General features: G+C 49.2%; 2 long non-coding RNA genes across 3 annotated transcripts in view; both read left to right on the top strand.

Moving 5' to 3' along the window:
* LOC106965595 (uncharacterized) overlaps positions 1–6,462 on the top strand; it is a 46,089-nt gene extending 39,627 nt beyond the window's left edge. The window contains exons 8-9 of the long non-coding RNA XR_008293257.1: positions 4,172–4,254; positions 6,388–6,462. This is a non-coding gene — a long non-coding RNA (uncharacterized LOC106965595). The remainder of the gene's footprint in view (positions 1–4,171; positions 4,255–6,387) is intronic.
* A 36-nt stretch (positions 6,463–6,498) lies between these two features.
* The window catches only part of LOC113603947 (uncharacterized), a 28,715-nt gene continuing 10,323 nt past the window's right edge, over positions 6,499–24,890 (top strand). For both annotated transcript variants that reach the window (XR_008293014.1, XR_008293013.1), the window contains exons 1-3: positions 6,499–6,729; positions 7,276–7,370; positions 11,424–11,617. This is a non-coding gene — a long non-coding RNA (uncharacterized LOC113603947). The remainder of the gene's footprint in view (positions 6,730–7,275; positions 7,371–11,423; positions 11,618–24,890) is intronic.

Raw genomic sequence — 24,890 nt, 5'->3', positions numbered from 1 at the left:
CCAGTCCCTCGAGTAAAAAAATCATGAGTGCTCCTTGACTCCCCCCGCCCCCATCCCCCATGTTCAAACACTCACATGTCCTGATGTTTGTAGTTCAGAAATTTTTCTGGAGCCCTGCCTCTCATTTCTGTTTTCCATATTTACTGCTATTGCTTTGGTCTAAACCCTCACCCTCCTTCCCCTGTAAACATATAACATTATAATTCTTGAACAACCATAAGCTCAACAAATACTGGTCGAAAGGATGGATAACCTCTCTAGACCTCGGCAGACTGCTGTGAGGGTTATATGAGATGCTTTACGAAAAGCCTCCTTAGCACAATGATTGGCTCACAGTAGATGCTCAGGGAACATGAGTTGTTATATGTTATATACAGGAGCTGTTTGAAAGTGTGGACCTTGGACCCAGGCTGCCTGGTTTCAGACTCTGGTTCCATCCTGTTTTCACTTCTCGTATACACGATGTCCGTGTCTCCATTTTTTTTCATCTGTAAGATGAGATGATGATCATACAGCTGTTGGGATTACATTATTTAATTTATGTAAAGCTTTCAGAATAGTGCCTAGCATATGATAAATGCCCAATATGTCAGTCCTTACTGTCATTATTTTTGTTAGTCTCCTGCTTCCTGGGTTTCATAGTCAACATGTTGGGCTCTGTTAGAGGAAATGTGTGTTCTCTGAGCTCTCATGTGTGGCACCCTAAAATTACGTTGGGGAAAAATCATCACCTCATTTTCACCAAGTATCATGTCTGTCTCCTGTGGACTTGATAAATACTGAATCACAGTCTTTTTTGCCGCATTTTATAATCATTCTTTGGGGTGAGCAGCTGTCCTGGTTTTCCTGGGATGAGAGGTTTTCCAGGATGGGGGACTTTTGGTGTAAAACTAAGATAGTCCTGGGCAAACCAGGACAGCTGGTCATCTTGCCCTTTATCTTCAGTACCCTGAGCTCTTCTGAAGCTCAGCTTCTAAACATGCTTCCCCAAGCATATTTCAGAGGCAAAACCAAAATGCGTAAGTCAAGGTGACGGGCTTGCATATCACATTGGGAAAATAATCCGGGAGCCCTCACATGCCATCTTCTGTTCTTCTCCACCTAAATGTCACATTCTGGGAATTTCTGGGACAAACCAAGGCTGTTTTTTTTTTTGTTTTTTTTTTGTTTTTTTTTTACTGGTGAGAAGAATGACTTCTCATTTCTGGCTCTGTCCTTAAACACTGCAGCTCTCTTTAGCTGAGTCTCTGTGCTGACGAGCAAACCGAGATCCCCTTTCTCATCCGCCAGGCCTTCTCTGCACACGGGCTGCAGGGCCGCAGGATCCTGGTGGCAGCTGACCAGCTGTGAGCCCAGCCATTGCAGAGAAGGTGGCTGCTGCTCCCTACCAGCTAATAAGCAGCTTCCCTCTGCTTCACTCCCGAGGCCTCTCCTCCTGTTGTTTCTAAATTGCAGAGTCTCTCTTTCCCTATTGGCACCAGACTTATCTTCATAGAAAAGAAATCAATTCACATCATTTCCCAGCCCAAATCTGTTGGTTCCGGAGGCCCATAGCATTGGTGCCAAATCCTTGGCTTGCTCTTTGGCTCCTTCACGGTCTGGCCTCCAACAATCTCTCCAAATCCTTCTTGGCTGACTTCTGCTTTCATTATCCAGAGGTCACCACTGTTCCTCAAAGATCACCATGTCTTTGGATTAATCTACTCAGGCTGCTGTAATGAAATACCATCGACTGGGTGGCTTAAGCAACATTTACTTCTCATACTTCTGGAGCCTGGAAATCTAAGATTGAGATTCCAGCCAGTTTGGTTTCTGGGGAGGGTGCTCTTCCTGGCCTGTGACAGCCGCCTTCTCAAGCTGTGTTCTCATAGGGCAGAGAGAGAGAGAGAGAGAGAGAGAGAACTGGTGTCTCTTCCTTTCTTCGAAGGGCACTAATCCCATCACAAGGGCTCCACCTGCATGACCTCATCTAAGCCTAATTGTCGCCAAAAAGTCTCACCTCCAAATACTACCACATGGAAGGTAGGGCTTCAACGTTTGAATTTGGGGGGAGACAGTTCAGTCCCTGACACCTTTTAATTAACTCCGGCTTCTGCACATGCTATTTTCTCTGTCTTTCATGCCCTTTCCCTTTGCCAGACAGATTCCTATCATCTCTTAAAACCCACATAAGAGCTTCCACTCCCTCTGAAGCCTGCCTTGGCTCCCCTCTGGGTGCCTGTAGCATTTTGTCCAGTGCTTAGAGAAGTTGCCACTTTGTACGAGAACACGTTTACATGTCCGTCGCTCCTTGGAGTCTTAGAGAGTCTTGAGGGACTGCACTTCTGGAGTATTCTTCTCAGAAAACCTGGTGCCTAGCACAGGTGTGGTTCGGTCACCGAACGACTGGATGAGAGTGCCAGCCAATCTGTAGCCATGACAGCAGCAGTTAACCTTGACCGGGAGCACTTCCTGGGTGCTGCGGTGCTCTGTGCAGTGCTTTGCAGGTCCCATCTTGGTCCTTGAAGGAAAGCGGTGTTGCTATCCCCACTTGACGTGAAGGCCGTTGCTAATTTGGTTAGCAGCTGGAGCCCATCTTTGCTCCATCCACACAGAAGGAACTTCAGATATGTCATCAACAGAATGCTTTTTTTTATTGTCATTATTATTATTTATTTTGAGAGACAGGTAGAGAGCAAGTGGGGGAGGGGCAGAGAGAGAGGGAGACGGGATCCCAGGCAGACTTTTCGCTGTCAGTGCAGAGCCCGACGCGGGGCTTGAACTCACAAACCGCAAGCTCATGACCTGAGCCGAAATCAGTTAATCAGGGCTCTTAACTGACTAAGACACACAGGCGTCCCCAACAGAATGTTTTTTAAAAGCTTTAAAATGCTATATAACCTTTCTCAAGACATTCTAACATATTGAAAGCTCTCATGTATTAAGAATTGATGTGCTAATCACAAGTTCAATGTGGCTCCTAAGGCAACCTCCAAAAAATGATTATATGACATTTCCTTGACGTGATGTCACTTTTAGTTTGTATCTGGAACTTATAAGACTGATTTTCTTTTAAAATATCCTTAGCTAGTTGGTGGGAATGCAAACTGGTGCAGCCACTCTGGAGAACAGTATGGAGTTTCCTCAAAAAATTAAAAATAGAAGTACCTTACAACCCAGTAATTATACTATTAGGTATTTATCCAGAGGATACAAAAATGCTGATTTGAAGGTGCATGTGCTATATTGTTTATAGCAGCCCTATCAATAATAGCCAAATTATGGAAAGAGCCCAAATGTCTATCAACCAATGGATGGATAAAGGAGATGTGGTATATATACACAATGGAATATTACTTGGTGATCAAAAAGAATGAAATCTTGCCATTTGCAACAACGTGGAAGGAACTAGAGTGTATTATGCTAAGTGAAATTAGAGAAAGACAAATGTCATATGATTTCACTCATGTGAAATTTAAGAAACCCAACAGATGAACATAGGGGAAGGGAAGGAAAAATAAAAGAAAAACAGAGAGGGAGGCAAACCATAAGAGACTCTTAAATACAGAGAACAAACTGGGGGTTGCCAGAGGGGAGGTGGGTGGGGGACGGGCTAAATGGGTGATGGGCATTCAGGAGGGCTCTTGTTGGGATGAGCACTGGGTGTCATATGTAAGTGATGAATCATTGGGTTCTGCTCCTGAAACCAATACTACACTGTATATCAACGAACTTGAATAAAATATATATATATATATGTATAAAAAATTAAAATTTCAGAAAAAAAAAATCCTTAGTTAGGATGTTTAATAGAGCCACATTGGCCTTGACCTTGCTGGCCTGAGTCAGGCCTATGTGCCATTTGAGGCCATGTCTCTCACTTGCTTTCCAGGTAATTTCCACATTCGCTTTAGCGGATGCCTCCACTTTGTGCCACGTACCCGCTTTGGTGTATAATTGGAAGGGCAAAAATTGTTCGGTGAAAAAAAAATTAAGTCAATGCACAGAATAAGGCCCTGAGAACATTTCTGTTAGGTGGAGAGACCTCATTATAGCCGCATCATTCTAGATGCCGATAAAGGATACTAAAAGCAACCATAATTTCTTGACTCCTTTTTGTGTTTCAACATTTTACACTGCCTTAATCTTCATATGTGTCCTACAAAGTAAGTGGACTTTTTCCATTTTACAGAGGAAGAAACTGAGGACCAGAAAGTTGCATAACTTGTTCAAGGTCTCCCTTGAGAGAACAGAGGATTTGGGAGCTGAGCCAAGGTTAGTCTTACGTCAGATCGCACACTCTTCACCTGCGAGCTACACCGTCAGGTGATGCCAATAACACAGTGTCCGCAGACACCCCACATTCTAATCTAGAGTGTGACATCACCAGCCTGTGTTCCCCAAATGTGACCTAGTGCCCATTCCTGGCCTCAGTATTTCTAGGTGGCACGACACATCCTGTGTCACCCAAGCGGCCAACGCTGGAAATAATCCTTGCTCACTCTTCTGTAGGGTTGGAGATTCCTTTGGACATTTTCCCCGGGCAGAGGAGGGGTGGGGCCAGGGTAAGGATATAGTGGATGACAGCTGGCATAGAAGCTTGATAGCAGGGACACGAGCTGACTTGCTTAGTGAGACGCGTTTAAATCTGTCCCTGACCTTTCCCCAGGCGTCATGCCTCCATCTTGTTTCTACTTCTGGTGTGAAGGATCTGGTGAAACGTAATGATGAATAATTCCAAAACCCAAGAAATGTTCTTATTAAGTAGGATTTTTGTCTTGAAAACGGGGCATCTGTGGGCAAGTACAAACTCATCAGGCGACTCCCAAATAAAGACCTGGGTGGCCCTCCTCATTCTTTCCCACGCTGAGAAAATTTTGGTGGTGGAAACTGCAAATTTGCAAAGCTGTAGCAACTTGAAAATAGTTCTCCAGGCTGTAAAATTTACCCCACTAAAACCACTCTAATTTCTTGAGCCAAAGATCAAACTTTTGCCAGATGTGGTTTTTCCATTGTCATTTCAGCCTTCAGGTGGGAAAGCAACGCTTGATGAGTTTTAATATATGGAAGCTATGTCTCCATGGGCAAAAAGGTATAGATCAGAGCAGTTAACTGGACAATTCAGTCTACAACCTGGATTTGACGGACCAGTGTCTAGACGTAACTACATTTGTCCTGGTTTTAATTTTGTAGTTTACCGGTGTCCAGAAGTTTGATTTGGTTAACTTCTGCTTAACGACTTGCTTTTGGAATCTGGCCCTGAATGAGTGCTTCCTTGGATTCCTCCCCCCAGCCCACCCCCTTCCTTGGGTTTGTTCTCCACGGCTGGAATCAAGGACTGGACAGTGTGAAATGAAGGGCTGGGGCCATCCACTGTGGGCTTCCAGGATGGCTTCCTGGCAGCGGGAGCGCAGTGACCCTGGAAGGCTGATGTGGACTCAGTTCTCCTGATGTAACATGGCTGGCAAAGCTCCAGCTCTGGAATGTTAGCATATTCTTCCACGCTGGTGGTTCAGCCAGCACATGGGAAATTGGACTCGGGTGGGGCCGTCTGGCAACAAATCCAAACCAAAATGGGAATCAGTCCTTTAAGGCCAACTGTGAAAATGTACGTGGGCCCACAGCCTGAAGGCCCAAGGGGCACTGGGAAAGGCGGAGGTGGAATCAAGAACACTTTTAGTGACGTGCTGCAAACACCCCTTACCCAACCTGGCAGGTCTTTGTGTGTGCTGAGATCGGGCTATGGGAAGGGCCACTGAACATCTCAGGCCAGGGAAAAATGGCAGAGGCACAGCATGTGGGGGAACCTATTTTCAAAGATGTCTTAGATTTTTTGTTGTTGCTGTTGCTCGATTGAGAGCTCTATTCATTTTGGAAAAAAAGAAATGGTAGCCTTCGCAGGAGGCAAAGTAGCTAGCCTTGAGCGGGCTTCTGGGATGTCTCCATCGTGGATTACTCACCTCTTCTAATTGCTCAGGAGAAGGCTGGGGCCGGAGGGGGAGCGTCAGGGACATCCACTGCAGGGCTTCTCAACCTGGTCCCACACTGGAATCCCTTGGTGAATATTCTAGAAATACTGATGCCTGGGCTGCATTCCAAGCAAATCAAATCAGAATGTCTGGGGTCCCCGCCCAGACATCCACGTGTTCTGATATGGCATTCCGTGGTGCGGCCGAGGTTGAGAAGCACCAAGCTAGGCGAATCTGACATGTGAAGAAATGAACTGTCCAGAGAAGATTCTCACTGAGCCTTCTTGTGCCACGTTACGTTGCTTCTCTTTACTCTAGTTTGGCCATAAATTAAAAGCACACTTCAAGATGTAAGTTTACGAAGTAGCTTTAAGAAATGAGTTCCTTTGAAGGCAAACAGGGATTTAATCACTGGTAATACACTGATGCTTTTTTACAGGAGCGTCTGGCTGGCATGAGCTTATTGTGTCTGGGGCCAGCTGAGCTGAACGTGGGCTCCTTTGCGGCTTCTCCAAAGGAGAAGCCTTTGTTTCTCCTTCTGTTTCTGGCCTTCTGTTTCTCCTCCGGAAACCTTGCACACTCCTTTGATTCATGGTGTTAATGGAAAACCTGTAGCTGGTGGTCCATACATCTTCTGGAGAGACATTTTTCACAGAACTCACCTCATCTGGGGACCATGTGTCCAGGAGAGTTACCGGTTTTTGGCAAAGGGCACATCCAGACCCACGTGCCAGCGTTACCCTCTGGGACATCTGGTTACCAACTAATGACAGGCAGCCAGGTACGCTTACTGGTTTGCTTTGGTCTTGTCCTGTCCAGCACCCCCCCCCCCCATATTTGCCCATTGCAACTAAAAATTCTTAGCTAGACTTACCAACAATGCCATTTAATCACATTTAGACCAGATTTCAAGGTGTCGCTGGTCTCTATACGAAAACATTTGAATTTCTTCTCGTGTTAAAAGAATGACATGATCTATGATGTAATTTCTAAGGCGTTAAAAAGAATTGCTTGGTCTAGACTAATAGTCTTTAACTCTGGCCACTTTAGACTCACCTGGGGCATTAAAAAACACTACTGTCACCTGGGACCCACCTCATAGATTCTGAAGCAGTCAGTCTGGGGTGGGGCCATGGGGGTGGGACCAAAGCGTGAACACTTCTGAATCTCCTCACTGAGTCTAGCTTGCGGTCTGGGCTGACACTAAAACAGGGCTCCGAGCTCTGGATTCTTCACTGTGACCTTGGTGCTATTTGCAATTTCATTCATTTTATTTATTCAATGAATTTACATTTAAGAGGGAAATTTTTTTGAAATACTTCCCTAGGTATCCTTTCCTCCAGTCGTACATGCAGTCTTTTCTTCACCTTTGCAACCTCATTATGGCTAAAGCAGACATTTATCACCCCTGGGAAGGAGAAGGTAGGTACTGCGAAGAAAGGTGATTTGCAACCTTAGATGCCCTTTAGAGCCACTTGGGAAGCTTTAAAAAATTGGCAGTGCCTGGGATCCACTCCAGACTAATTAAATCAGAATGTGGGGGATGGGTCCAGGGATTACTATAAAAGTACTCCAGGCATAATACTTTTTTGTTATGTGTCCAAGGTGGAGACCGATGATTCTAGTAAGAAATGGATGGCTTACCAACTTACAATGAAATTCTGTTTTTTAAATGGTATTTATTCAGCACTGTTGTTTAAAAAATTATTTTAGAGGAAGAGAGAGAGAAAGTGAGTGGGGGAGAGCAGGAGAAGGAGAGAGAGAGAGAGAGGGAGAGAGAGAAGAGCGAAATCAAGAGTCAGATGCTCAACCGACTGAGCCACCCAGGTGCCCCTACAATGAGATTCTTATTTCTTAAAATCTTGTGTATTCGAACCCGAAGTTTTGACATTTAAGGGAAATTATCTACTGACCTGTAATTGGAAAAGATGGAGGTTAGTTTTGTTATTGGTGATAGGACTTGATGATTTACCTTCATAAATATTTATTGAATAACTAGTATATGCAAGGAAACTGTGATTAGAAACACCTGGGAACTTTTGGTTTGTTTACTTTGGGTCAGGAAGGAGACCAGCATGGATATACGGGTCTGGGTCCCAGCAGGAAAGACAAGGCACGCTCGTACTTGATAAGTATATAGGATTTAATAAAGGGACTGTTTATCATGATACAAGCAGGGTTTAGGGAAACCGATAGGGAGGGGTGCAGCTTGTAGGAATGGCGAGTCACAGGGGGAGCCATGAGCAACCCCAGGCCTGAGGGGCCAGGCAGACTAGCTGTGTTAGGAGGGCACCTGACAGAAGCCACAAGCTTCTTGAGAAGGACACAGCATTGCCCAGGGACCCTTTCTGTATAAGATCATTCTAGTTGAGTTCCTGTCTCACCCAGCCCAGAGAACTAAGTCATTCACAACTGGTCCTGGAAGTGAGCAGGCATAAGTGACAGAGTCTATCTTTTGAAGGTGGGTAAACGAGAGGGAAGGAGTAGGTAGCCCCTGATTCTGGCTTGGGAAACTGGTAATCCCGCAGTTTAACAACCACTGCCCCGTCTCGTGGGACTCTGCCTTTGAGGCTCACCAGGGCTGGAGAGTCTCACAGCAGCACAGAAGACGTCAGCCTGCCATTCATTCATTTATACCTTTACTCATTCTGTGAAATTGAGAAATACTTCCTGAGTGGCTCCCAAGTGCCAGGCACGGTTCTCGCAACAGGAGCTAGAGCGTCGATAGAGAAGCAGCAGAGGAGCCCGCGTCTGACGCAGCTGGCTCCGAACAAAAACATTCACACCTGTCAGGGGATCGTGTAGAAAAGCGTCGGCAGTCACTGCCTTAAATCCATTTCTTTTTTTAAAGTTTTTTTTATTTAGTTTGAAAGAGATAGAGTGTGTGAGCAGGGGAGAGGCAGAGAGAGAGGGAGAGAGAGGATCCCAAGCAGGCTCCACGCCGTCAGCACAGAGTCCGATGTGGGGCTTGAACTCACAAACCTGAGATCGTGACCTGAGCCGAAACCAAGAGTCGGATGCTTAACCGACTGAGCCACCCAGGCGCCCCTAAAATTCATTTCTTAAAAGGTGCTTTCTGAACTTACATTTGGCATTATGCTTTGAATTCATGGTAAAACCACAATAAAGAGAAGACACTTGGTGTGGAATTGCACTGCTAAATAAGAAGCTGGCTTTGGCACGAACTAGCCACATAGCATCTTACCGTTGTTCTGGAAATTTCTATTTTCAGTTGCTTAGATGTAGGGATGTGACATGGGCACTGGGGGTGGGGTGGGGGCTGGGAAATGGCCCTGAAGAAATTTAGGAGGGAAAATAAGCCTTTCCTTGTAGCTGGAGATGGTCTCCATAATAAGGGAGAGAGTTTCATTCATTCATTCATTCATTCATTCATTCATTCACAGACACATTTGTTGGAGGACCGTCATGTGAGGACACAGGGTTGGGTGGCAGGGATCCCCACATAATGACAGAATCCTTGCCCTCAAGGCGCTGGTGGTTTCCTGGTGATTCAAGTGAGTACGTCACTGTTTACCTGGAGTTTGGTGGGGTTATCCTTGAGGAATCTCTTGAAAATGGTTCATTTGATAAAGGATTTGGCCACCTGCCAAATTCTAGCCTGAGTATTTGTGACTTGTGTGCTCTGTGTGTGCACACATGTGCTGGCCTGCACATACGTCCTTCATCTAGAAAGAATTCTCTACTGGGATGAAGTGGGGAGGAAGGACAGAGAAGCACGAAATTTTTCCTTAATGTTTTTCTGGTGCGAAAGTAAGCAGGAACCTAATGCAGCACAGGCTGTGAAGGTAGGAAAATTCTGGTCTACACGATCTTCTCTCTTTTGACTCAGAACCAGGTGATGTCAGCAGGATGTTGGGGTTTCGGGACCAGTCCTAGGGTCCAGTGAAATGGCTCCACTTTATGATCCCTTAGAACAGGGGCCCGTTTTCATGTGAATTCTGCAATGTCTTTGCTGGCAGGTGGAGCAGGGTGGGTGGGGGGGGTGGTGCTTCAAACAAATGGACTTAGCATGTAGGGTTTCTTATTAGGTTGGCCTCCCTTTGCTAATATCTGGGACTTTTGCCAACGTCTTTGAACACCAAAGGTGAAATCAAAGCCCAGAAGGTGACACGTGTCCGAGAACAGGAGGAAGCCCATTATGTTAATGTGTTCCTCTGTGTCTCTGTCATCATGTACGTGCTTCTGTCCTGACTTTGAGTAGGCGACCTTTAGCTGAGATGTGAGGGTCTGTCCTTCTCATGTCTGGCAGCGATGGAGGTTTGTTCCAAATGGAGCAACAGTTAGGCTAGTTGTCCAGTGCTAGTGTCTGTGAGTGAGGAATAGCACCAAGGGAGACCAGGATGGAGTAACTTACCACTGCTCGACCTCGCTGAGAGCCCGAGACCCAACTGGGTCCCAGGAGGACTTGTACAGGAGAGGACTGAGGGGTTTATTTAGGGACATCACAGAGATGCCTTTTGCAGAAACAGGAAAGGAGCAAGGATAGATCCCCTGATAACCCAGGGGTTTGGTGCTTTCTCAGTTCCGGAGGACACAAGGATAACTCATTGTGGGTGGATGCCACCTGGATGCACTAAATTTCTTTATGGATGTGCCCGGGGTGACTTTGGGGTGTTCATGTGGCCCCACAGGCCGGGGTGGGGGGAGCAGTGGCCGCCCCTTGCATCTCTAACCCTGCTGCTGTCAAGGTTCTGCCCTCATTTGCTTCTGGTGTATCCTGAACTTCAGGTGACCTATATTTAGATTATGTAAAAAGGGTGGAAAGCAAGTGGCCTTTTTGCTCTAAGGTCAGAGTTCAGCTGTGCTTGATAATGCCGCTTTGATCTCCAGGACCCTGCCTGTCGAGATCTATGGTGTCTGTCAACTAACTTCGCCCCACACTTGACCTTTTGCTTTCCTGGGCCTGTAGTTACTGCCAAGACTCTAATCCCTCAGCATTGTCACTTCTGGCAAAAAAAAAAAAAAAAAAATCCCAAAAGCCCGAGATTCAGATATTCCAGATTCTGCCCTGGCCCCTTAAAAATACATTTAATGAAGACTTTTTTGAAATAAAAAAAACCAAGAGGGTGAAGGAGTGGTTTTAAGAGGAAACTTCAAACAAATTGTAGAGCCAATGATGCAGAGCTCAGTAACAGTAGTTGGCTTGGCCAGAGTCCTATAGAAGGCACTTGGAATCCTAGGAGCTGGCCGGAATGGAGACATTTGCTGCCGCTCCCTGTTTGGGAGCAGGTGACCCCTCACCCATCAAAGACAGATGCTTATCTCCTGTCCTTCTGAGAATTTCTCCCCGTGCTTTCCTTTGAGTTGCTCATTTTGATATTTTATCATGCAGGCAGCTGAAAAGTACTTCCTTATGTCCAGCTGGAATCTTCGCTACTTAATTTAAAAATCAATTTTCCATCCCTTGTCAATTTCAGTTACTTATTATTATTATTTTGTATGGGTCCTTTCCAGATGTGCACGTGGTTTCCACAGTGTGGTGAACCAACTTGGACACGATACCCTCAGAGGTCTGACTGCCGCACAGCGCGTCAGGACCGTTGGCCCAGGACTCAGGAGGAGTCTGGTCGTCTGCCTGCCTAGAACCTATTGCTTGACCTTGGATAAGTCGCTTTCCCTGTCCAGGCATTGTGTCCCTCCGCTCTAAGGTGAGGGAATCCAATCACATCATCTCTAAGATTTCTTTCAGTTTTGATGCTTGTAGGATTTTGCTAAGAGCACTGTATTGAAACAACGAATCTGCTTAACATGTAATAGATACACAATAAATATTTGTCAAGCAGAATTCAATCATAGGGATTTCCACTGAAGGCTTCTTTCAGCACTGGCTGGCCAAACCTTGGAACCGATGTCCTCAGTCCCTTCCGGGAGTGATCTATCTCTATCTCGTGTGGAAGTAGGAACCAGATGGCAGTGGTGAAGACCTTTCTTCACAAGGTGCATCGGGCGCCTGGTACAGGAGTAGTCAGGACTCTCCAGCTCCACAGACAACCTGTTTCTAGTCACTTCTTCTCCGTCATAGCCAATTCATTAAAATGCCTCTGTGATTCCAGAAAGAAGGCAAGTGTCCATGAGGAAGAGGTTATAAATACATCCAATTATAAATATATCCCATTAAAAATAGATATTAACAAGCAGCTCCAGACAGCATTGGGCTTGGCAAACTTAGCCAAGGAGAAAAAAGGAGGCTAATATCCAGAAAGCAATACAGTTGTCTGTTGAACAACATGGCTTTGAACTGCGCGGGTCCACGTAGTATGTGGATTTGTCTTGATAAATACAACACAGTGCTGTGAATGTACTTTTTGTTATGATTTTCTTAATTATATTTTCTTTTTTCTGTCTTCTAAGAATATAGCATATAATATGTATAACATACAACAATGTACTAGTTGACTGTTTATATGATTGGTAAGGCTTCCACTCAACAGTAGGCTATTGGTGGTTAAGTTTCTGGGGAATCAAAACTTTTATGTGGATTTCTGACTGTGCCGGAGGTCAGATCCCACTGTGCAAGAGTCCAATGTAACGTTTTCTTAAATGATTCCTTAGTAATATCTTTGGCGTTGTATATGGCTCTTAACTAGCTACTAAATAGCGTAGGTGGTCAGAGAAGGGTTTGGCTTAGAGCGTCCAGTAAAATAGAAGTAGGACTTAATAAAGATTTCTCTGTGTCACAATACGTACACAGAAACTCCAGTGGACGGTTAGGGGTGACTGTGTTCCTGGGACTTTGGAAAGACAGAGTGGCATGCAGTCCCTAACATTCCTGGCTTTTAAAGTCTCCAGAGAGGGGCGCCTTGATGGCTTCGTTGGTTAAGCATCCGACTTTGGCTCAGGTCACGATCTCGTGGTTTGTGAGTTCAAGCCCCGTGTCGGGCTCCGTGCTGACAGCATGGAGCCTGGGGCCTGCTTGGGATTCTGCATCCCCCAATCTCTCTCTGCCCCTCCCCTGCTCCCGCTTTGTCTCTCTATCTCTCAAAAATAAATAAACAAAAACATAAATAAAAGCTTGAGGGTGTGGCTGCCCCTGGAATCAGAGGGCCTGGGCTTCCATACTGGGTCCAGCAGGTCCCAGGCGGGTGACCTTGGGGAAACCAAGCCCTTTCACTGCTTTAAGCCTCAGGTGTGTATTAACAATTATGTGAGGTAACAGAATAGAAAGTAACCTAGCCTAGAATCTGGCATATGTGAAGAACTCAAACGTCAGCTTCTTGTAGTGACTGTCTGGGGTCAGGGTCAGTGGAGGACATGTGCCACATTGGAGGAGCTCCCAGGGCCCCTCCCTCAGACCACATGATGCACTCCGATCCCCTCTCCATGAGTCTGTGGAGTTTCTGTGGCAAAATGCCACAGACTGGGTGGCTCAGACAGCAGGAGCCGATTTTCTCCCAGTTCTGAAATCTGGAGCCCGAGATCAAGGTGCTGACAAGGGTTGGTTTCTCAGAGGACTCTCCACTTGGCTGGCCTGCAGGTGGCTGCTCTCTTGCTGTCTCTTCACATGGCCATCCCTCTGGGCACACCCCCCCCCGGTGCCTCTCTGCGTGTCCTAATCTCCTCTTCTTATAAGGACGTGGGGCAGATTGGATTATGGCCACCCTAACACTCTTATTTCAATTTTGACATCATCGTCTCTTTAAATGTTTTTTAAGTTTATTGATTTATTTTGAAAAGAGACAAAGGGGGGGAGGGCAGAGAGAGAGGGAGGGAGAGAATCCCAAGCAGGTTCTGAGCTGTCAGCACAGAGCCTGATGTGGGGCTTGAACCCACAGACAGTGAGGTCATGACCTGAGCCCAAACCGAGAGTAAGACGCTTAACTGACGGGGCCACCCAGGCACCCACGTCATCGTCTCTTTAAAGGCCTTGTTTCCATGGTCACGTTCTGAGGTACTAGGGATAGGACTTTGTTTGCAGGGAGGGAGACAGAATTCAGTCCACGAGGCCTAGGCACCCACTGAGCCTGCACGTGGAGCTAAGACCTTACAGTCCCTGCCATGTTGGGCTTTGCAGTTCAGCTCCCAGATGAGTGTCTGTGCTCAGGTCAGTCCTCTCTGCTCCCTCCTCCCTTCCTCTTCTGGGAGGAAGACTCAAGCTAACACCCCTATTTTTACAAGGGAACACTGCTCCCTTTTTAGAGAGTCTTGATGTGTGGTCACTTAGGTTTACAACCAAGGACACTGAAGTCCCTGTGTCCTAGGGGAAACCCCCAGGGAACTTGGGGGGACTCTGAAACCACCTCATAAAATGGCTCCCGAGCGCCAAAGGCTGGGCTGTGTGAGGCCATGAGACAGAACGCCAGAGCCACACCCCAAGGGGCCCGAAGGGGGTTCCCATCTTCTGTGGCTTTCTCTTTTCTTCCCTCGGCACCCCGCCTACATGGTGAGTCATCGCAAACTCCAAACACCCAGCCAGCTGTTTGGAACAGAAGAAACAACCACGGTCAGAGGCATCTTGGGCCCAAACTCTCCCTCTCCTCCCTCCCCCCTCCATCTCCCACTCTCCATCTCCATCTGCATCATCTGCATCATCTCCATCTCTGTCATCTCCATCATCTGCATCATCTGCATTATCTGCATCATCTCCATCTCCATCATCTGCATCATCTCCATCATCTCCGTCATCTCTATCTCCTTCTCATTGTTCGGTTTTCCAACTCTCCCTTTTCCCCCTCTTCTCATTCTCATCCTCTCAAGGCTTAATTTGATTATCTGGAGACGCTGAGTCTTTGCCAGTCAATGTCTGATCTATGGAAAAATTAGTATTTACCAAACTAATAGTTACAGCAAAGCCCTTAAGCCATGTTTCTTCCCGACGCAAGATCACTTTTCTTGTAATTCTTACCTAGAGTGTTAGCTTCTCACGAACAGGGGCCATGTTGTGCTCTCCACAACCCTCATGCCTTCCACACAGAAATACACAAACACTATTTGCAGAGAGAGATGAAACTTTTAATAATATACTCTCTGAAAAGCTCAGGCCTGCAGTTAGTTTTTTTCCAATGTTATTTTTGAGAGAGAGTAAGCCAGGGAGGGGCAGAGAGACAGAGGGGGGCACAGAGGATCCAAAGCGGGCTTTGTGCTGACAGCAGAGAGCCTGACGCGGGGCTCGAACTCATGAAGTGTGAGATCGTGACCAGAGCCGAAGTCCGATGCTTAACCAACTGAGCCACCCACGTGCCCCAGGTCTGCAGTTAGCTTTAAAGACACTTAGTAAGCCCCTCCGGGACCCAGACCTGGAGGTGCCAGCGTGCCAAAGCCCGGCTTCATCACTTCTGGTGATTCAGTTTGAGCCACTGAGCTCAGCAATAGATAGAGTTGATTTAAAGAACAAGCCTCAAATATGGCTTTTGACACTAAACTATAAAGCAGAAAATCATGTAGTTTTCATGGACAAAAACGCCTGCATCAAATGCAGCACCTTATCAACTCAAAATGATTTTGTCATGATTATCTGTTTAAAAAAAAAACTTTTTTTGTATGTCTATACAATGGAATACTACTTGGCAGGGAGAAAGAATGCAATCCTGCCATTTGCAGCAACGTGGATGGAACTGGAAGGTATTATGCTGAGTGACATATGTCAGTCAGAGAAGGACAGGTGTCGTATGTTTTCATTCATATGTGGATCTTGAGCAACTTAGCAGAAGACCATGGGGGAGGGGAAGGGGAAAAACAGTTACAAATAGGGAGGGAGGGAGGCAAACCATTGCTCTCTCTTAAATACAGAGAACAATCTGAGGATTGATGGGGGGTGGGGGGGAGGGGAAAGTGGGTGATGGGCACTGAGGAGGGCACTTGTTGGGATGAGCACTGGGTGTTGTATGTCAGCCAACTCGATGATAAATTATATTTAAAAAAAGACCAAAACCTTTTTTCCCCTCTTTTGGCTTCAAAGTTAGAAATTCCCTTGTAGGTACTTGGTCTAATATTGAAGTCCCTGACGTTCTGCTGAAGTCAATGCCTTCAAGTTTGCTTCAGCAGATGGGGGCCGTGGACTCTGAACCCGGTCTTGACCTCATTTGCTCTTTCTGTCCCTCACTCTGCTGTTGGAGGAAGATGGGGCTCATGAGAAAATCGAACGGATTTTGGTTTCCCATCTCTGACCTTTCCCACACTCCTCTACGCTTAGTGGAAATAAGAAATAAAGATTGGGCACAAGCGTGAAGCATGTACCTGTTCACTCATCTGGTCATTCAACAGTCATTTGTTTAGCACCTATTATGTGCCAGACATTTTCCAGTCCAGGCACTACAGAGACGAGAAAGAGATCCCTGCCTGCAGGAAGCCCGCAGTCTACTGGGGGGTAGGCGTGCAACCAAATCATTCCTGTATACTGACACATGAGAAATACGTACGAAGCACTATAGGAGAACCAAAGAGGGGTCTGTGTCTTCGTATGAACAGAAGGAAGGTTGGAGACCTTGGAATGAAGCCTTGAAGGATGAGCCCAGTTTTGCTAGATGGTGTGGAGTGGGAAGGACCACCTAGGGCTGTGGTGTCCCACATGGTAGCCAGTAGCCACATATGACTATTTAGATTTAAGTTACTTAAAATTAAAACAAAGAAGTTAATTTCTCAGTTGTTCTGACTTTACTTATTTATTTAGATAGAGAGAGAGAGAGAGAGGGAGAGGGGTGCAGAGAACGAGGAAGACCGAGAATCCCAAGCAGGCTCTGCACTGTCAGTGCAAAGCCCAGCTCCGGTTTCGAACTCATGAGCCATGAGATCGTGACCTGAACTGAAATCCAGAGTCAGACGCTTAACCGACTGAGCCACCCAGACGTCCCAACATTTCAAGTACTCAAAAGCCACACCTGGCTAGTGGCTCTCACATTGGACAGGAAAGATACAGAACATTTCTATCACTGCAGAAAGTTCTACTGGACAAAGCTGTTGTGAGCAGAAAGGACAGCGTGCTAACTTCTGGGACGCCGTCAGCTTTGGTCTGAAAATGCTTCCCTGAGGCTGCTTTTTGTGCCACGAGCCTCGGAACCTTCAGCGCTGCCTTGTGACAGAGACTGGTCCATGGGGCACGGCCTGGAAAGCTGGGTGCCCAGTGACCACAGCATGAGGCTGCCGGGTAAGCTGTCCTCGAGGGCCAGCTGCTCTGGGGGCGGGGCAGTGGATGCTGACTGGCTGTTATCAGCAAGGACACAGCAGCTGGCTTCAGTGGCATGTGACCTCAACATCTCCCTCCATTGGACATCCAGTGGACATCTAGACCCGAGCCCCGCATCCCTCATGCCCACCTGCTTCCCCACAGTCCTGCCCCCTCAGGTGATGGCATTCCCACTCTCCCAGCTACTCAGGCCCAGGCCCTGGTGAGTACCTTACACCCTCTCTTCTCCCGGCCCTAACCCTCCACCTAACCTATCAGGAAGTCCTGTCGGCTCTACCTGTCCAACATGGCTGGTATGGGCCTCTTCCTCCCATCTCCATTGCTGCCGCCATGTTGAAACTCCATTACCTCTCACCAGGATTTCTGCAGCAGCCCCCTCACTGGTGTCCCAGGTGTCCCCCTGGCCCGCTCCCATACCTTCTGTCCCCAGTAGAGTGGCTGCAGTGATAGTGCTAAAAGTTAGGTCATTTCATTCCTCTGCTTAAAAGCCTCCAAATTCAGAGTAAAGGTTAGAATCCTTACAATGTCCTGTAAAACCCTCTGTGACTGTAGAACCTGGCCCTGTTCCCTCTCTGACTTCATCTATTACTATTCCCCCCCCTGCGTCCTCTGCTCCAGCTACATTTGCCTCCTCCCTGTTCCCAAGGGCCTTTGCTCTGGCTGTCCCCTCTGCTTGGAAAGCCTTTTCTCCAGATATCCGTATGCAAACTCCCCTCTTCCTTCGGATCTTTGCTTAAACGTCAACTTCTCAACGAAACTCATGGCAATCTTATTTAAAATAGTAACCTGCATGCCTCCCTGTCTTTCCCGGCACCTCCATCCCCATTACCCTATAATACTCTTTTCTCAAATAGCACACAGCACCTAGCCTGCCTCTTCGTTCATGGGTTGGTTGCACTCATTTTTGCTTTGCCGTCTCCCCTCCCTAGAACAGAGGCCAAGCGAAGCCCGGGGACTTTGTCAGTTGCATTCACTGAGACGTCCTATGTGCCTAGAGCCCACAGTGGTTCAGCTGTGTTCATTTGTTCTCATCCCGAGCTGCTCTCTGCCTCTGGGGAGCAGGTCGTATGTACGTATGAGCCAATCGGCAGCCTGGGTCGGCAGCCCTCGCCTCTCCTTAGGCTTGCTGAGCGGGGGCTCCAGGGGCGGACGGACTTACCGAAATTCTCAAGCGGAAGCTAGAGGCTTGGCCCTCAGGCGACCTGACTCTAAAGCAGTCTTCTGCGTTTCTGAGGGTCCCAGGTTGACAGAGGGTAGGAAGGGGTGGTTGGAGCAGTGAGGAAGGGGCTCCTGGGCAGGGTGGTGGGTTAGGGACCCTCGACGGTACGTTGGGGAGTGTAGTGCACCTGCCCGCGGTGTCCAGGGCGGCTGACTCTTTTCAAAACTGCTCCGTCATGCCCTCCAGTTGTACGAGGCTCCCGTGAGCATGCCTGATGACTCAGTAGCTGAATGGGACGGGGGAGGGCTTCAGGCATCAGAGCGGGGCTTATCAAGGGGTGGATGTGGAGTCTGAGCTGCGCACCGAGCGAGCGAGGAGAGGGCGCTGCGGGCAGTGAGTGGGGAGCTCTGCCCGCACCGCCCCCCCCCCACGCCAAGCCATGGATTTTTCATCTGTTCAAAGGGAACAGTAAAGCCTGCCTGTCTCCCTTTCAGCGTCCTGAGGATCAAATGAAATAATGTATATGAAAATGTTCCAAAAAGAATAAAGAGCTTGGCCAGGATAAAAAATTGCTTTTATTCCCAACGATAAGTCAAGGGTGAGGTTTCTAAGAAGTCGTTTGTGTGGGCTGTTATTTCAGATCCTGTTTGTTTTGTTAAAAAAAAAAAATTAAACCAAATCTGGGCCTGTTGTATCAAGGGGCAGTGGAAAAAGTGTGCTATATGGTTCCTCAGACCTGTGGTCCAGCCGTTTCCCGCCCTGGCGCCCTCCCCCTCCTCCCCCGCCCCCCTCCCCACTTGTCTGATGGTCTCAGTGCCCTCCAGCTGCTGTGATGCCCCTGTGTGTCTCGGGCCGGCCGTGACCTTGTAGAAGGCGGGATGCAGAACCGTGCTGCTTGGTCATGGGGCCAGAACGACCTGCCCCCAGAGCCTCGCTGGTCCCGCTGAGGGACAGAGGGAAGCTGGGGTAATGACCTGGCTTGTTCAGGACCTGAGTGGGGAGCAGCGGAGAAAGAGGAGGGCGACTTGTACCCGTAGGACCTCCGTGCTGTGCCAGAGGCCGTCGTGACTTTCTGCCTCCCAACGCACCTGCGTCTCTCTAAGGTAGTGTTGTTCTTAGCTTAAAGATGAAGAAAGCTGAGGCTCAGAGAGGTTGATAGTCGGTCCCAGGCCACACAGCTTAGTGGTGACCAGCAGTGTCAGCATTGGAACTCAGATCTGTCTGGTTTCAGAAGCCATGCCCTTTCCAGGCTGCCCTGCTCCCCCTTCTACACAGGCCGAGGGGTGGGGCTCCAGGTTTGGCTCCTTCCCTCAGATCTGTGATGATGGGCATGTCTTTCCAACGTTTCTCACCCATTTCTTCAGAGACAGAGGCAGCGGTAGCTTCGTCCCTCATGGGGTGGTTGTGAGAATCAAGAGAAACCGTGTATGTGGAGGAACCCGAATATTGCAAAGTGTTGCACGCAAGTGAGGAATGGCTATTAGAATTTTACCCTGTGACTGCCTTGCTCAAGAACCTTCAGTGAGTCCCTCTTCCCTGACCCGCTGGATCCTAGCATCCCTAGTTCCGTGCCTGTGCTCTCCCTGTCTGCCCCTCACCTGGCCTTTCTCTGTGGTCTGGCAAATGGCATGTCCATTACTGGAAGTGTCCTTCCCGCCACCTCTCTGCCAATGTGGCTGTCTCGCCACCTTTCCAACCTGACACACATATGCCCCACCTCCTCCAGGAAGCCCTCCCTCACAGCCTCGCCTGCCTGTGTCACGTGGCTTTCAATGTGCTGCCTGGTGGCTGGGCACAAGTGCTCTCCAGCTGACTCAGAACCTTGAGAACTTCTCCCCAAGGAGGTTTGCCAGTCCTGTACCACTGAGATCATGGTCCTGTGCTCTTTGAATGCCCCCACAGCGACTCGTCCAGTACTCGGGACCCGCGACTTAAACGGTCAGAAAATGTCAACCGGTGGACTAACGCAGGGTCCTGGACCAATGCTTCCACTTTCTCATGTGGTGGGGGTCACGGAGAGCTCTGGCAGCTTTTGCAGGCAGCCTCCTGCAGCCCCTCGGTCTCTTCTGGAAGAGGCAGCTTCCGGCCTGAGCTCACACGGTGCCTGGAGGGAACTGGGTCCCTCCTGCGTGCCTGGCCAGACCACCCTGTCCTTGCGGGGCCAGCTCACCGCAGAGCTCTGGGAGCAAAGGCGCTGACCTCAGCCCCCTTCCCTGCTCTGCACTTCTCTCAAATGTCATGCCCGGGTGGTGTGTTACACCCTGGCTTGTCTTCCAAGAACCTGGAGAAAAGAGAGCAGCCTCGACCTTCCTCGTGCATGTAGTGGTAGGACCTCGCACGTCCACCTTACCGGGGCTGGACACAGATCTCGAAGCAGGGTCACGTAACACCTGCGTACGGAGACTCCAAAGCTTGCTTTCCAGGTGCCTTCTGTGATTCGGGAGAGAAGGTACGAGGACCCCAAGGGGGGAAAGGTAACAGAAAGCATGCGTTGGTGTCACTCACATCGGCCGGTAGCCTGCCCCTGGGCACATTGGCTCATCTTCCGGGGCACCAGTGTCCTGATGTGTAAACTGCGGATGACAATCGCATGGCCACCACAATGCATGGCTTTAAGTTCCGTCTCGAATTTTGTCCGCCTCCCCACTGTTCAGGTCTCAGGTTAGACGTCACCTTCTAAGAGAGACGTTCCCGCCACCCTAGGGATGTCCCTGGTGCCGTCCTGAGTGTCGCGCCCTGGCAATCCTTCCTGGCACTTCTTACGGTCTGTAATTATCATGTTTGTGCACCTGTGTATGTTTTTGCTACTAGAACGGAAGCCCCACGAGGGCAGGGAACACATGGGTCTTACTGTTGTGTCTCGAACTCCTAGAACAACGGCTGGCACTTAGTAGGCGTTCGGTACACTCTGGTTCCCTTTCTTTTCCTTCCCTAGTAAATAACACATCAGTGTCAGGGAGAGAAAGTTTCCCGTTGGGCTTCCAAGTAAGTTCCTGCAAGGGCGTAAAGGTCCCAGCGGCCCTTGTCAAAAAGAAACTCCTACCCGCCACGGGAAGCTTGACCAGTGCGGGTAGGGAGGGGCAGGTGCTGGTGACCTTTCAGCCTGAAGCAGTGGAACAGATGCCCCCCTTGTACCTAACGAAGTGGCTGTGGGGTATCCTCCAGGAGACCCCTCCCACCCGGCCCCCTGCAGAGCCACAGGGCCATGGGCATTTCTGGGGACAGCAGCCTGGTTTTGCCCTCCTTCCTGTGCCCACCCCCACCTTCCCAGTGCTTAGCGAGCACCAGACGTTTCCACACGCGGCCACGGGGCCTCTGAGGACGCTCTGGAATCTGTCACCTTTCTCCCACGACACACATGCCAGGAAGATGGACGTGAGTGTGTGCGTGGGGACGGGAGGTGTCCATGTAAACTTTTTCCGAGGGAAGAGAAATGAAGGACAGAGCAGGAGAGAAGGGACTGGCAGAGATGTGAGGAGGGCGGAGAGAAAAATGTTGGAAAAGGGACTTTTTTTTTTTTTTTTTTTTTTTTAAATCTTAGAAAGGTTTGAATGAGTGGGAAGGAGCCAGCTGACAGGAGGAGCTTGAAAATCCAGGAACACGGCGAGGGAAGGCTGACAAGCAGACAGAGTCTAGGGCTTGCCTGGGACGAAGGGGCTTCCTAGGAGGTGGGAAGAGGCCCACCAGGGACTTCTCCGTGGCCGAGCTCCGTGGCTGAGCTGGCCAGGCATTGGCACAGGCGTGACTTTGTCCTGTCCTCACTCAGGTAGCTAAGGGTGCAATTACATGCCTTCCGAGGCCTTCCGGCAATCGAACCTCACTTCCCCTCCACCCCCCACAAAAGCACATTCCCCGGGCTGGAGATGGGACACTAGAAAGCCACCTCATCTTGCCAGGCCTCGTTCTCCAGGACAGAGGGCTGGTTGGATGATGTCTGAGGTTCTTTCCAGCTGAGCTGTTGCGAGTCAACGGTTTAAGTTGCCTGTGATGGCTTTGATGGCCCTGGCCGGGTCTGTTCTCAGGACACAGCATCAGGGGTCTCCAGGGGAAAGTCTTCGAGTAGCGATGCTCCTGGCTTTCCTGAAGCCTCTTGCCCCGTCCTGCTTTGGAGGACACGGCTTGGGGATGAGTGGGTGCGTACGGGTTTGTCCGCCCTCAGGAGACTCTGCTGGCTGTGTGGGGTCTGGGTCAGCCAGGCGCCGCACAGCAGTGGTGACATGGGAGCGCGGGGCGTGCGTGACTTCAGCAGCCGCACCTTGTGGCCTGGGTGGAAGCAATAGCAGTGGGAAATGGGGGAGGGGGCTGCTGGTGAGCTGATCGGGTTTCTCAATTATTTCTTTACACTAACCAGTTTGGGCTCAGCGAGCACCTGGGGCTCTTCAGTTTTGTGGGGAGGAGGTCCCGGGAGAGATGTTATGCGATCCTTCAATCTGGGCAGGGGGGCACCTGGGTGAGTCACGCACACATAAACCAGGGGTGGCTTTATTTCCCAAGCTGGTGGTGCAGGTCATGCCAATGACATTAGTTTTCTTTAAAAAGAGGCAAAGCCAACAAAAAATGCTATGTATGGGTCTGTAGTAGGGTTCATGTGTGTTGTATGTTGGGGGAGGGGGAGGTGGCTGAAATCCCAAATCAATAAGGTAATTGAGTTATTTCCGTCGAGTGTTTAAGGCTATTACTTTAAGTGAACACAGGGCAGTTGGCTGTGTTTGCTCTAATCAGCTTTGGACTCATTGGGCATATTGATCTCTCCCAGCGCTGTTTGGTGTTCTTGAAACATCAGCGGAAGTCTTACCCCCGCCTCCCCCTCCTCTTTCCTTCTCTTCTTCCCAAGGCTTCTGAAAAGCACAAACACAGTTCTCTCTGCTGGCTGGGTTGCAAGTTTTCCACTTCACATCATCATCATTTGTTCTAAAAGCAAAATGCCATTTTCCGCGACTCTTTACACTTGTGTGTGTGTGTGTGTGTGCGTGCACGCACACACACACACACACACACACACAGCCTCTGTGCTCAACAATGTGCTTTTTAATATAAAGAAGGAGTGAAGACAACAGGTCCACTATTTCTGCAATATCCCGGGGCAGGGAAGCCATTCCCAGTCCAGCAAGAAACATTGTGCCCATTGAGGCTGCCCTCCAGCTCTGGGCGGCTGACAATCCCAACCTTTGTGACCACCAGAGAATCATGGCCTGTACCCGTCCCCTTGGACTCCACCCTACTGGCCCCCAAAGGTCACTGACAGTGATGTCACGGAAAAGCATGGGGTCACAGAGCCTGTCCTGCGAAGAAGCTCTGGGAAGTGTTGGTGGGTCCCTGAAAGCTAGTGGACTTACCCACTCCCTTCCATCTAGCCCCCAGCCCTGAGCCCTGCAGAAGTTCTTCAGCTCAGAGGTAACGCACCAGGGCAAGGACTCCATCCTGGATCCTGGCCCAAGTGGGAGCGTGCGAGAAGCTGTGGGCAATCTGCCATGCCCACTCTCCATGGCACCCGCTGGCTGTCAGGACTGAGCAAGGGGGACCCTGGCCCCTCCCCTTAGACCTCCTGCTGCTCATCTACTTTAACCCCATTCTTGCTGGGCTTGGCTCCACATCTGACATTCATTTGCCCTTTTGATGCCTCTCTCTCCCCAGCTTTACCCCCTGCGGAAATGGGATACGCATGTATACCTGTACACACACACACACACACACACACACACACACACACACACACAGAGTCCCCATTAACCCACTCTGAGAGTGCCAGCCTCATCCAAGTCAGGCCAGAGAACCCAGGAAAACCCCTTGGTAACCTGGGGGTGCTGTTAGCTGGAGCTTGCACACACCTGCCTAAAGTTTGGGGACATAGAACTCCTGGACGCTCTCGGGGGAATATGGACGGAATCCCAGAGAAAGCAACACGATTTATGGTAAAATTGCACTGACTGAGCCCTGTCCATGTGTCCTAAGCCACATACATTATTTCCCATCCATTCCGGGAAGGAGCTGTTTGTGTTGTAATTTTGCGCTGAAGAAGGTGAATCTCGGTGGTGAGGGCAACCTCTTGGGTGGTAGATTTGAAACCAGGCTTTGACTCCAAATCCAAGACTCCCCCCTGCCCCCCTGCCCCGGGCTATCCCGGGGCTTAGAAATCACAACAGGTAACTAGGATTATTTGCATTCCAGAAGGGAAGACTTGTGCAGATCCATGTGTGGGCGGTGGGGGCCGGGGTGGATGGTTTGAGGAATTTGGAGCCCTGGTAATGGGGTGAGATGGCACCACGTCTTGTGATCTCCTTAGTGCCATCATCCCTGGTACTTGTATCCTCCTCTCTCCTTGGGATCAAGCCCTTTCAACTTAACTCTGCCCAAGGCCTCCGCCATGACTCCTGCCACCCAGCAACCCACTGCTGTTGGGGAAAAAGTCCTGGCTCCCAGTCTGGTGTCCCCTCTCCACTCCCCCTGCCCAACTCTGCCTTACTTGCTGTGCCTCCGACATCCATGCACTTCTGACTCCCAGACTCTGCAGTGGCCGTGCCCTTCTGCTGACACGTCTCCTTCTCCTCGCTCTTTTTGGTGACCTCCTATGATCTTCTGAGTCCCAGCTTGTGACACTCTCCCTAATCCCCATCCCCACTGTCTTCCCATAACACTGCATGTC

This window comes from Acinonyx jubatus, chromosome E4 (genome assembly GCF_027475565.1).
Source record: "Acinonyx jubatus isolate Ajub_Pintada_27869175 chromosome E4, VMU_Ajub_asm_v1.0, whole genome shotgun sequence".
Lineage (NCBI taxonomy): Eukaryota > Metazoa > Chordata > Mammalia > Carnivora > Felidae > Acinonyx > Acinonyx jubatus.
This window is presented reverse-complemented; position numbering and strand designations above follow the sequence as displayed.